This window comes from Lepisosteus platostomus, chromosome 23, assembly GCF_059453375.1.
Source record: "Lepisosteus platostomus isolate fLepPlt1 chromosome 23, fLepPlt1.hap1, whole genome shotgun sequence".
NCBI classification, from domain to species: domain Eukaryota; kingdom Metazoa; phylum Chordata; class Actinopteri; order Semionotiformes; family Lepisosteidae; genus Lepisosteus; species Lepisosteus platostomus.
Window position 1 is genome coordinate 9,577,438 of NC_142633.1, and position 14,198 is coordinate 9,591,635.

The following is a 14,198-nucleotide window of genomic DNA, read 5'->3' on the forward strand; positions in this document are numbered from 1 at the left end:
ACAATCAAACGCACGACCCTTACTATCACACCACAGCTCTCTTGGAAATATTCAGAGTATTAATGCACAAACGAAATGTATTCATAAAATATCTAAACGCTTTGTTAGATGTTGCAAATGTTAATTGAATTTCTTGGGGAGGGGTATATTGTCTGTTTGTATGTCAATGTATTTCATTAGGCTGAACACTACTTTAGCCTTTGTGTTATCTTGTATGATGCTGGTGATAGTGTTTTCATGTGCTTCAAAAGCTACATTATTGGAAAATCCTATAACTGGATACCAGAAAATACAGGAACATTTTCAATTAGTATATAGATCTATATAAAACTATATAAAACATTGTTTAATGTTTATTGGTTATATGAGCCCTTATACGAGATCTTAAAGGAAAGGAAAACATAGCTACAGTAGATTATATAGCTAAATTGTATACCTGTAAACACAATTTAAAGATAGCCACAGTATTTGGAAAAAAAAATTCTGGTGTTCTGATTCCTCAGACCAGCTCTTCACATGTGCTACTGTACAATATCTAAGAAGTGAAAATCTCTGTGCGTTAGTCTCTGATGCTACTGGAGAGCAGACTGCAGACCTGAACAAGCAGTCTACTTAAATATCCTATTTAAATGCATTGAGTCCCTACAGATAAAAAAGAAATCATAAGAATGGGGGAAAAATTAGAACTTCATGAGTCTGAAGCCTGAATGAAAGGAGTACCCACAGCGTGGCTTGTGCCGGAGTGCGACTATTGATCATGAGGCTGGCTTTGCTCACAATGGGCTGCCCGAGACAGAATCTGGCTGGTGACTGACTTTGCAAAGCTCCAGAGAGCCGACCTGACCAATCTTGTCATAGTAATTGAGCCTGCCCTGGGGAGTATGGAGGTTCTGGAGGCTGTTTGTTGGGCCAACCTTTTGCCCTTCTAACAACAGTCTCTCAGCAGGAGGAGGACCGTTAAAGACGCCGTGAGGAGGATGTCTGCCTGCTGCTTCGCTGGCTATTTATCCTCTCTGGTGCTTCCATCTTGGTTTTCCTTGGCTCAGCCTCGGCCCCAGCAGTATGTTTCTGCTCTTTAGCGGCACAATCTCATGGCCGCTAAAGAAACTGCTGTCACATCATTTCAATAACAATCTCATGTCCTTGCCCCACTTTTGTATTCAATGAAAATGCCAGTAAATTAAAAATTTAGCATCTTTGTCATTAGAACATTCTAATTAGCCAAGGCTATGCTGATTAAATGCCAGCCCCTGATTAATAGTGCTAAGTTGTACACACTCAAAACTGTCTTTTTTTCCATTGCTCATGCTGGGATATAGTCTGGAACCCAGGGCTTCATCAGAGTCTGAGCCAGAACATTAGATATTCTTTTTAATGTGGAACTAGACAGTTTCATTTTAACATTATCTAACCAAATATGAAATGTGTTTAACTATTGTTACTATAGATTTAACCTTATTTCATAAACTGCTGTGAGAGTGAATGATTTAACACCTCTAACAAAATCTAAAGGTCAAGCTGGTTGGGGCCTGCTTGATGGAATATTGGTAAGCCATGTTACTGTGACTTTTCTTTGGAGAGCAAACTGTGCAATTATTTGTCACAGTTGTTGTTATTGGTATGGAGAGCCAGTGGAAATCGGTCAGTCAGCATAGCTATCAATAAGTATTAAGCTGCTTCACAGCAGTTGAAAAACCCATGAGTCAATCTTTAAAACAAAAAAGAAGGATTTCTATTTTAAGGACAGAAAGCTGTGGGTGACAGACTGTAAGTGTACTGTTTAAAGTGTAAAAGAACAAGGCTGGGATTGTAATCATAAGAAGAATACATAGGGACACATCTGTGCAAAACAAACTACCCCTTGGGGATAATAAAGACTATCTCTCAGGAAAGTTGTGTGTGATAGTGGTTTTGCCTTTTCACCTCTGTCTATGAGAATACATGTGTCTTTCATCTGATCCTACAGCCAAGCACTTCATCTCGCCATAGAATACACAGGATGTTTCATTTTATAATTTCACTTTTGGAAGGTTTAAAACAGTTTTTTTTTTGTAGAAAGCTTACTCCTCTTTGGCAGGAGAATTGACGATTTGGTTCTGCTAGGTTTGTTAAATTACATTAAAAATTATAACCAAAGCAACATATATTCAGGACAAAATAGTCCTATATACTAATCATCTCACCTCTCTCTATATACAGAACATAGAGTATATATCCTATATGTGATTGCATATGTAATATATTTATACACACCTAATAATACAGGTTCTACAGTATATAAGATGTGTACAGTATGTACTGTATGTGAGTACATGGTCTCACAGAAATATGTACTGTATTTGTATGCATAATATGATTAATCACTTAGATGAATCGACAAACATTGAGAATATATAATTGTTGTGCAGTATAATCAACATAACTTACTAAAGGAAATGTACTAATGAATAGCATATCATATTAATTTTAAAATGTATACAGTATGTCAATACCTAATTTTGGAGTTCTCCTTGTTGAACATTATGTATTTGTGAATTTCTTTCCAAACTAAATGCATTTGATGCTAGTCTCTTGCTGATTTTCTTTATTGAATCAAATCAGTAGCTAATTTCTGCCAAATAAATCTTTAAGCAAGTTCTCCAAGTGTGAAGTGGAATTGCATGTATTAGATGCTGGTATGCAAATAGCACCTTCATTTATATTCGTCTGGAAAAAGCAGCCAAAAGGAAACAAAGGCACAAGCAAATATTTTTTCTAATTTAAAGCTCTTTTCAAAGTTCATCGTGTTTTATAATTAAAAATAAAACAAACTCAGGAAAGCGCTGTCTCCTGGCTCACAGAAGAAATGTATTAATAGGATGTCTTAGAGTTTTTTTCAAATGTTCTGGATAAATGTGTGCTCTCCAGAGAGAATCCATATAAAAGACCTAAAGCAAATACAATCAGCTAGTTCAGATCCATCTGGATTTTGATATTCTTCAATGTCAGCTCTCAGAATAGAAACATAAGGCAAATAATATGCTACCATATACTCTGGGCTTTGTTCAAGGAAATGGTTTACATGATTTATGTGTAATAAAACCCCTTTTCTATTGAAAGGAATGATTTTCTTTCTGTGACAGTTCTCATTGATTAGGTAGAGTAGATTCCTGTTTCCACCTGATTTCTACATTCTTGTTTTGTATACAGAATACCAAAACCCTGTTCTTAGAAAGATAAAGTGGTTTTCTCACTTGACAAGAGCATAATCACAAAAAACAGAGAAGGATTAAGCACTCATGGATAGAGAGTAGCAATATAACACTATATATTGCCTTTATCTCAGGATTGAAAGAATGATCTGATCCTTTTCTTAACAATTTGTATTTACCTAGTTTAAAGGACAATTTACAAATTATGATTATTCTGATCATCTTATCTTGTTCTTCTTACAATTATCTTTATCCTTTGTCACTAGTTTGTGTAATGTTAAATTTAGGGGATCATCAGTGGCCTTATCTGTGGAGTAGCTATTTCAGGCTGGGCACTGCTGGCCATTCAACTCTGCTTCAGGTTTGCTCAAAGTCATTAGCTGACTGTGACCATTATTTCCCAGGTGTTGGCACTCAATTGCCAAGCATTGGTAGAGCTGGGCAGTCTTGTTTCGGCCAGTTTGTCCTGTGTCTAACTGATGTGAGGTGGTGTCAGAGTGCCACTCCTCTTCAACAAATTATAACTCTTCTGCAAATCATAACTCTTCGGCAGGGTGGGCCGTGGTCCAGACTTTGCTGACTTTAGCTTGGCTTTGGTCATTAGCCAACTATGACTGGGTGATCTGCAGACAACAGAGCACAATTGGTTGAAAGACATTGGACCTGGATGGGCTAGATAGAGTCAGTTAGGATAATGTCACAGGTGCCTATAAACTTGCAGGATTGCAGTGTGCAATCATGGCTGATGATTCTAATGCAATCCAGTGGAAATATTGGCTTCTACAGTATTTCTTCTGTTGGGAATGTTGAGCAGTTCCATATTTGGTGGCAGGGCAATTTTAAATTACAAGGCCTGTATTTTTTTTTGTAATGCCTAATGTTTTCAGATGAAGATGGAAACTTAATTGCACTCTACAAAGGTAAAATGAAAAGAAAGGAAAAGCTGTGCAAAAAGAGAATGAGTCTGATGCAAGGATTCATTTAGTGCCATTTGAAACCATAGTCAGGCCTTTCAGCATTCAAAAGGTTCAATTATGCATTTGCTGTATAATTCTAATTATGCCTCATATTGTCTTGTGTAGTTAAGAAGTGTTTACTTAATGGATTTCTAATTTTCAAAACACCTACTGGAGGTTTTTTCATTACTTTTATTTTTACAGGAGGCAGTGATTTCTTTTCTGTATTTTTCATTTTCTCTCCCCTTTTTGCTGGTGTCACAAAATGTAAAAAGCCAATCTCTGCAAATTAAAGGAAATTGCAAATAATTACCTTTCCAATTCTTTACTCTGCATAGAAAGTTATACATTACAGAGATACGTCACACATGTTGAAGTAGGCTTCTCCATTTCCCCCCAGCACCACACCTCGCATGAAGAAAACAAAGCGAAAGGATAAATTATAGTTTGGCAATTTGAAAGGTGATTCGAAGGTTTATGTGTGATATTTCAATCTGACAAGCGATATTTAGAACTGAATTGACTGCCTTCATGCAGTCAGTTATACAAGAGATGCCTTTCCAGACACTGTAATATTTTATAACCCAGTCACAACCATTTCCAGAGATGTTATTGAAGCTATCAATAGCTGCCTTTCATAACATGATATATTTAAAGTTGCTACAACCCGATGTGTTGCTGTTACATTTTAGATACAGTACATAAGTTAGGTGATCAGAGAGGTAGTTAGCACTGCTGCCTCATAACTTTCTTTGATTAAAGTACATCTACATAAGATGTAGATGTACAGTACATAAGATGGCCAGCAGCCATATCACCCTGCAACTCACAACTGGCAACCCACTGAAGCTAAGCAGGTGTGAGCCTGGTCAGTGCCTGGATGTGAGACCTCCTGGGAAAAACCAAGGTTGCTGCTGGAAGAGGTGTTAGTGGGGCCAGCAGGGGGCGCTCACCCTGTGGTCTGTGTGGGTCCTAATGCCCCAGTATAGTGACGGGGACACTATACTGTAAACAGGCGCCTTCCTTTGGATGAGACGTAAAACCGAGGTCCTGACTCTCTGTGGTCATTAAAAATCCCAGGGCGCTTCTCGAAAAGAGTAGGGGTGTAACCCCGGCGTCCTGGACAAATTTCCCATTGGCCCTTAGCAATCATGGCCTCCTAATAATCCACCTCTATGAATTGGCTACATTACTCTGCTCTCCACCTCACTGATAGGTAATGTCTGGTGAGCGTTCTGGCGCACTATGGCTGCCGTCGCATCATCCAGGTGGGGCTGGACACCGGTGGTGGTGGAGGGGATCCCCATTACCTGTAAAGCGCTTTGAGTGGAGTGTCCAGAAAAGCACTATATAAGTGTCAGCAATTCTTCTTCTTATTATTATTATAAGAAAAGTCATGAATGAGAAATGGCCATTTGGTCTGCCTAGCTTATATGTTCTCTACTATATTAATGCTCTGAATATATCACCCATGCATTCTTGACACCTTTACTAAATATCCCAGAATCTAGATGATTAATTTAAATTGGGAAGGGCAGAGCTAACACATATTGTTACATTACTCTACTAATAATATCACACTGATCTGAGCATTCACCCCTGATCTGCACTGTTCTCTATCCAGTTCACAATCCAAATACTTCAAAGAAAAGTATTGACTTAAATTTCTACCAGGGTTCCATCCTTTACTGCAGTAACTTGTTCAAAGACGTCAAGCAAGATAGTAAAGCAAGACTGACCTTTTCCTAATTTTATCTAAACCTTTCCATGTAGATGGTAACCTATCATCTTATTGCCAAACAGATCCTCTAGTTCTGTACTAATTCTCAGCTCTAATAGGTTATTGTAAATGTATAGATGTACAGACTTATTTATCTAAAATTAATTACTTAGCTTGCTTTGTCATTCTTTTCATGAATGGGTACCGTTTTATACATTTTCCACTCAATGTATACTAACTGCTGGAAGAATTACAGTATGTTAACTTCCTCAGTATAACATATCTTGCTTCTTCATGTACAGCATCACTCCTGTTCCTCTTTTCCTCTTCATGTCTCCAACATGTTGCTCATAAATAAGGAAATTGAATGTTTAATGATAGAGAAAAGTGAGATTTCCTCTTTAAAATGTTAGTAGTCACAGGTTTGGTTGAACAGATTTCAGGTCATGCTTCAGTAGATTTGATTGGTGCTTATGATCTCTAGAAGTGAAATGTCGACCACCAAGGCTACTTATACTGGGCCATATTAAGCTTATCACAAAATATGCCTTATGTGCCATGGCATAAAATGATACTTTGCAGATGAACTTTCATATACTCGTATTAACCTTTTAATGAAGATGGAAAGGGAAACACACAACTAATGGTGGGTTGAATATGCATGGGCATGAATTAATAAACATTTCCTGCAGTGAGGCAGGAACTGATAAATCATTTATGTTTCCTAATAAGGGTGTCAGAGCAAAGAACTGTGCTTACAGCTCCATCCTATCACCCACAAGGTCCTGGGATCAAAGGCCAAGAATTTCTCCCAAGAATAAAACCAATAACCTCAGGAGTTTCACAGTACGGGGAAAGCAAAAGTACATTTTAAAAGTCCTGGCACTTTCTCTCTCTGTGTTTGGCTCCAAGACCTAATGCTGGATGGTTTCAGTTATAGGATACAGATGAAATTAGGGAATAGGGAGGCCCACTGTAAAAATGCCACCGAAGCATAAATTAAGAGCTTTTTTTTCCACTTTTTACTACTACTTTTTCACTGTGTTCAGTTAATATATGCTTTTGGTGCTCTAGCAGTGCAGCAGGTTAAACTACATTTACCCAAGGAATAATAAAACCTGTGGTTAACTGCTACATCTCCTGATCCGCAGCTGAAGCTGAATGAACTACGCTGTCTGGAATGAGTGTGCTCAGATTTCCATCCAGGTTTTCAGTGGTTATCCTTTCAATGTGCACATGCATCCAGTAATCGAAATGGCTACAAATTAAACTACTGACAAACCATAAATGAACTGATTTTAAATTTAAACAGTAACTACAAAGAAATGCATTTCTTCCCTCGGTAGGATCTGGGTAAGAAGCAATCATTTGTTTTGTTTTTTCAACTCTGGGTGTAAAGGTAGCATTAAGGCAGATGGAGATAAAAGCTGCTTGCTCAGATATCGTAATGCCTGTCCTTCTCCATCTTTAGACCAAGATGCTGACCAGGGATCTACACCAGCTTAGTAGAGACTCTATTAATAGAGCATTTGAATGACTTCCATTTCATTCTGATTAAATTATTAATTTTATCCTACCACGCAGTTGAAGGAGGTGGAAGTGAATTTACTTTTTTGTGCAATTGCTTGGTTTATCAGTGTAAAAAACTGCCTGTAGAACAGTCTTCTAACCTTGCTCATCTGTATGCTTTAGCTATAGCTTAGGACATTTCTTGAAGGATGCCAGGGAAATAACTTTCTGTTTGTATAAGTTTTTTCTGTTTAGACAGTGAATACATTTCTTCTGCCTGCTGCTCAGTATGTGTGTTTGGATGTTACCAATGAGAGAGACAGTTCAGCCAAATCTGATGAATAAGCTTGTTTGTGATACGGATAAGCTCAAAGATGAAACGGACTGTCAGAGAGGGGAAAAATCCCTGAGTTGAAATTTTAACTTTGGAAATCCTTTTTTCAACTTCATACCCCCCAATGCGATATGGTAGACTGTCAACCCCACTGACAATTTGCAGCTATAACATCCAGAAGAGCACATGGGAATGAAGACCTGGTATATAATCTTTTGAGAAGCCAGCTGTGGAACCACTTGTGATGTGACAGTGTGAGCTCTAGTTCAGCTGCCTTACAGACAATTGCCGAAACAGCGGGGTTAACCCCTACTGTTTTCAAGAAATGCCCTGGGATTTTTAATGACCAAGGAGAGTCAGAACCTTGCTTTTATGTCTCATCTGCAAGACAGCGTTTTTTACAGTATAGTGTCCCCATCACTATACTGGGGCATTGGGATCTGCACAGACTGCAAGGTGAGCGCCCCCTGCTGGCTCCACCAACATCTCTTCCAGCAGCAGCCTTAGTTTTCCCAGGAGTCTCCCATCCAGATACTTAGCTTTAGTGGGCTGCCAGTAGTCAGTTGCAGGGTGATACACAGTAGCTATTTGCGAATCTACTGTTTTCTCTATTATCATATCTCTATCACTAACATATTGCTATTGTTACAAAAAATAATGAAATGTTGCCTTTTCTTTTTTTCCCTTTACCTGAAATGTTCGTATTTTTACATGGCAGTAAAAATCCTTTAGGCAACGTTTTTACATAAAAATAGCATTTTATCAGTCCATTTTATAACCTCTTTATGCAATATAGGATCACAGGAGAGGCAGAGCCTATTCAGCAAGCAACATGAGCAAGGCAGGATACAACCAGGATGGGGCACCAGGGCAGACACACACACACTCACACCAGGGCCAGTTTTCCCAGAAGCCAATTAACCTACAGTCCCGGCATGTCTTTGGACAGCGGGAGGAAACTTGAGCAACTGGAAGAGACATAAACAAACACAAAAACTACAGATAGCACCAAAAAGCACAGATAGCACCCCAGGTCCAGAGTTGAACCCGGGGCCCCGTGCTGCAGCAATATTAATTACTGCACCACTGTGCTGCCCTAGACTTTTGTTAGACAACCTATTATTTTAACTGTCCAACTGTTTTCTTAATTTGATCAAATTGCCTGTGTGACTAAAACAGTGAAGTCAAAAAAGAAAAAATGTTTGAGGACTTAGTTAAGGCCTCTAAAGGATTTTCCTATTCCCACTTAACATGCATGTACTCAGGAGACTCTGGCTTGCAAATGGGAGCAAGAAATTTCATCAAACTCGATCCCATCCCCTGGAAACTTCCACTTAACCTTTTTCCCCAGGCCTAAGACCCAGCTGCACTCCAGGCAGAGTTAATGGAAAGATACAGCCGGGCTGTGAATCTCTCAGGAAACCTGGCAGTACAAAGACTCTGGTGCAGCTCGAGCCCGCAGGAGATAAGGGACTGACATCAATCTGTGTGTAGTGGAAGAATGGTAAAACAGGGCTTCAGGCCAGATCATCGGTTTTATTAAACACAGTCAATCAGAACTGAGCTCCTTTAGGTCTTTCTCACCTTCCCCTGTTCTTTCCTCATTTCCTCTCCATTAATTGAGCTATTATTTTAAATCACTCCAGGAAGCCATCTTGGCTGGTGAAAAGAGCAGCTGCCGGCCTTAGCTCACACATTTTGAGGAGGCATTTGTCTGGGATTTGGAAACAAAATAAGGATTGAGGGATTGAGTCGTTGATTCAATGTCATGAAACAGCATACCATTAAAAAATCTGAGGGGGTCTTTGAAATGCTGCAGTTTCCCCGTACCAGACTAGGGACTATGGTTTGATTTATCTGTGACGTGGAAGCATTTTTTCTGAATGATTAGCTTCCTGAAGTAAAAATGTAAATATATTTAGTTTATTCTAGTCTTAGGTAATATAAAATCCCTTGACAGTCCAGTTAACTTTTGCTTTCAAACAACAGAACACAAATGTTATAACAGGAGCATAAATTTACTGTTTAAATTGTAACCTTCCTATTCAGAGTGCAGCTAAGACTGCTTTTTGTAATCTTAATAGCAGTTTCACAATAGTAGAAAATCAAGGTGTACTGAAGCATACCAGTGCTAATTCAAATTTTCAAAACCTTTATAATACACTTTTTGCTCTTTTGAATTTATTGTCAAGGGGCAAAATTGTTCTTGCACTTTTCATCTTTAAGTCAACAACAACTGTTTTAGTGACTGTAGAAGTGTTATAATTGTCTTCTTAAGAAAATAATTCAATCAGCTGACTCAAGGTTAGCCTGGGATGGTACAGTATATGAAGAAATCCCATGTGCTTCAAGGTCTGAGAACGTATACATCATGTCAGGTATGAGCTTACATCAGGATCCGTTTTCTATATGATACAGAAGGTTACTAGTTTGTTTCAGATTGGGATGATGGAGTGCTTTCCAGAAATCAATTTTTTACTTCTTGAAGAAAAACAGCTTTTTTGGGGAGAATTCCTATAAAATGCTGCAGAAACAATATTTGATCCTCTGTTACAGTAAATCATCAAAAGGATCTACATACCTGTGAAAATTACAGTATGTCCCCTCATTGCTTATCTTTCATTCTTCTGTTGAAGATTATATATCTGTAGGTATTGCTGTACCATGATGTTAATATAGAATAAGGTGTGGACAGAAGCATTAGAATATGGGTCTGTTTTGATCTATTGCCAGATGTTTGATGAGTCTCGCTATATACTTCCAAGTCTGTAGGATTTTTAATGAGCTCCGTTGTGGTGCTGCCAAGACATATTTTACACTTTCAGCAATTAAAGTATTAAATTGGTTTAGAGAGGCTACTCTAAAGCACTTAATGGACTGATTAAAATGATTCAATTTGTAATATAAAGATGACTTCAAGTAAACTATCTCAAAGCATCCTATTGGAGCCCGGAAGAACTCCCTTAGAGAATTCCCTTTAATAAAAAATCAGTAAAGCAGCAATACAGAATATGTCGATATTCCAAAAAATAACCCAGGGATTTGCTGCATATTTTTGGCCCCATATGAGGTACAGATGCAGCCATCTAGAATGCATGGGGGTCAGTCAGTATACCGCTATAGGTACTGTGGTGTCCCAGACAGTATCACATCATTTTGTTTTTATTTATTTTTTAAATAGTCTGACGCACTATTCTGTAAAACTTGCAGGTGGCACAGTGTATTATTAAATTACAGCAGCTGCGTGTGGTTGTCAGACAACTGGTACAGCAATAAATGATTATTGACCCATTAGTGTTTGGTTTCCTGCATTAATCGGACTGTATGCATACTGTACTAGTGACAAACAATTTAATTAAATATTACATTTTGAGACAAGATGTTGTAACTTGGATGCTACCACAACACCAAATATGATATTGTATGTCACAATACTGTAGAACCCTCATTGAATGAGCATTTTTTACTGACATACAGTACACAGAATTATTAGTAGCTGTATAAAAATAGTAATCTGAAAACAATGATTTTATTTTAAATTTTGATGATAAAATTATATTAAACATAGTATCTTTGAAAACGTCATATTATATATATAAAGCAAGGTTAAAATAAGTTTCAAGGAGTGACTTGAATGTCAGTTGTGTATTGTAAATTGAATTGTTGCTGATATAAGTCTATATTTTGATCAATATATTTAAATTGGTAATATTGCAATTTGCTGTTGAGGTACAAGAGAAACATTTTTATATAATTTTAATGATTACTTGCAAAACAGTGGTATAAGTACTGTAATGTTATCTAGATGAAAGTGGTCTGCAAGAACAATGCTAATACTATACTGTAGTTTATAAACAACATGGATATCTATGAATATTATTTAAATGAATTCTTTAATAGGCGTGACACATCGGGAAATGTGATTTTTTTGTGCTCGTATTTGGCTCACGTCACCAAATTGAAAACTACATACAGTACTGTGACATTTCTTCTTGTTCCGTTTTAAATAGAGCCTTCACAAATAATAAGAAGAAAATATTTTAGAAATGTAAAATTAGGAAGTGCCACTGACAAAATCCCAAAACATTGGTAATATTTGTCTTCTGTCTTTGTCTGTTCGTGTAAGAGCAAGAAGTCAAAATGATAAAGCCTGAGTGAGGTCTGAAGGATAGTATGATTGAAAGGCAGATTAGTGTGTCGGTGTGAAACACTGCGTAATAATTTTAAAAATTCAGGAAAAAAATGTCCTTGTCACCAGCTGCTATCAACCAAATGCAATGCACTGCAATCAATTAGTATCTACCCAGTTTACGGAAGCATTTCACCCAATTGTGCAACATCCCTTTGTATTGTGGGCGTATCAGATATTAAACGGAGAAGAACAAATTTTTTGTTAGAATTTATCAGATATCCACAGTACAATGCATTGTGTGGAATGAACTGGGGTTTAAAAAGCCAGCAAAAAGTCTTGATTGGTAGTACAGCACCCACAGACACTCATACCGGGGAACCAGGAAGTGGGAGGGAGAACAAGGAACATATAAATGCAGCACAACTGAGTGAAAAATGTGGTGTTTGGAAAGAGCTTTAGGTTTGTTTCTCTATAGCTGGTCTAGCTGGCGTTTTATAGACCATTAGTGTTAAATGACAATTTCCATTTCACCTAAACGTGGCATTAAAAAGACAATATAAATAGTTTCAAACTGCTCCAAAGCAGTGCAGAAAAGCTTTTGGTCTGTACTTCTTCACGCATCAGGGATTATATATAAATATTAGATGTAAACAACAAAAAATAACATAACAGATATTATGATTGATTTTAGAGGAAGTGAAATAGAACAAACCAGAAGTGTTTCAAAAATAATGCAATATGAATAAAAAATGCTGAACATAGAATAACATTATTATTTTAAATTACTGCCTAAAAACAATTTCCCTTATTTCTTTTTCATAAGTATCCTCTTCCCACTGAGTTTCCCATTAAGTATTTGTAATTCCCGTTTTTACTACCCACATGCAAACCTCTGCACTTATCTGCATGAAACATCACTTGCCAGCTGTTTGCCCAGATGTGAATTTCCTCAAAATCTTTAATTTCATTTTCTGTTCCTACAGTAATGGCTAAGCCTTCTAAATTGGTATGATCTTCAAACATGGCTAGTTTACTAGCTTTCATTTGCTTTTGAATTTCAGAAAAGACTAGCATTGTTAACAGTTCACAAATTGATTGCCTGAATCAGAATAACAGTCTGTAGGGATGCAACAAGCCACAGAATGGTTTAGTACAGGTTTGAAAAGTTTACACCTGGGGACACAGAGGTGTCTCTCATATGGGGGTAGTGTAAATTTACAGTGGAGGGGGTGTGCCACGTCACACACTCCATAATGCTCTTAGCACCCTTTGAAACTCATTTAGAATGGTAGAGAGCATTTGGGTTTATTTGACTTGCTTCAATGATTATGCTGCTTATCTTTTTAAATGTTTCCAATGTATTATAATTAAAGGTACTGCTGTTGCCAAACCAAGTTCCACTTGTCACCAACACTTTTGAAAAGTGTAAAAATAGTTTGTCTATCTTAAAGAAGCTGGGTTTCTAAAGAAATATTGTCTGTTGTCTCAGCATTTGTTCCTGCAGTCTATTGACAAAAAGTAACACATCAATGGATCAATTTACAAGATAAATACAAACATTACTCCTTCCAGAAATCCACAGTTCCGTCTCCTTAGGTCCTGCAAGACTAACCCAGCCTGGGTGATTTATAAGTAATTATATAACTTATGCTTGTTCAATCAGTTGTTGTTAATTGTTTTTAATTTGAGCCTTGCAAATGTTCATGGGAGTTAAAACAATTGCAGTAAAGTCAGCCTGTAGTTCGATATTCGCTCGACTTTCATTTTTGAAACTTTAGTAGCTTCATAACCACACAAGATGGAGATATTACACTTGCATTTTGTTTATTTTGATTTCTGACTTTTTTCAAACCTTTACTTGATCACTTACATGCCAACAAAATCGCACACAAAAGAGAATGATAAAATCAAAATAACTTTAAAATTATAGGACTCAGAAAGAGTGATATTCCATGTGAGGGCTAATTCAGAACGTTATATAAACATTTTGGTGGGGAAGGGTTTTAGTCTGTCTCTAGGCTTCTTAGGTGCTGGCCAAGTAGGCTTTGTGGTAGGTTTTTAGCCAATTTAATGGGACTGATGTTCACTGCTGGTGATTAGGGTTAGCCATCTGAAGTAGGTCTGACCAGCGGTATTAGTACCTGGAAGAGTGTGGTATTTCTTGGCAGGGTGGCAGTGTACGTTTCCCCCACAGCTAGGAGAGAAGTGTCTAGGTGGCTAAGGGTGAGCCCTGCGCATGCAGTCTCAAGAGTGGGAGATGAGTGAAAAAACAACAAATCAGCACAGCTGCCGCTGTGTCAGGGATGCAAATGTTGGTTAATGTTGATCAGGCATTGCTGTCCAAATAGGATCAGAT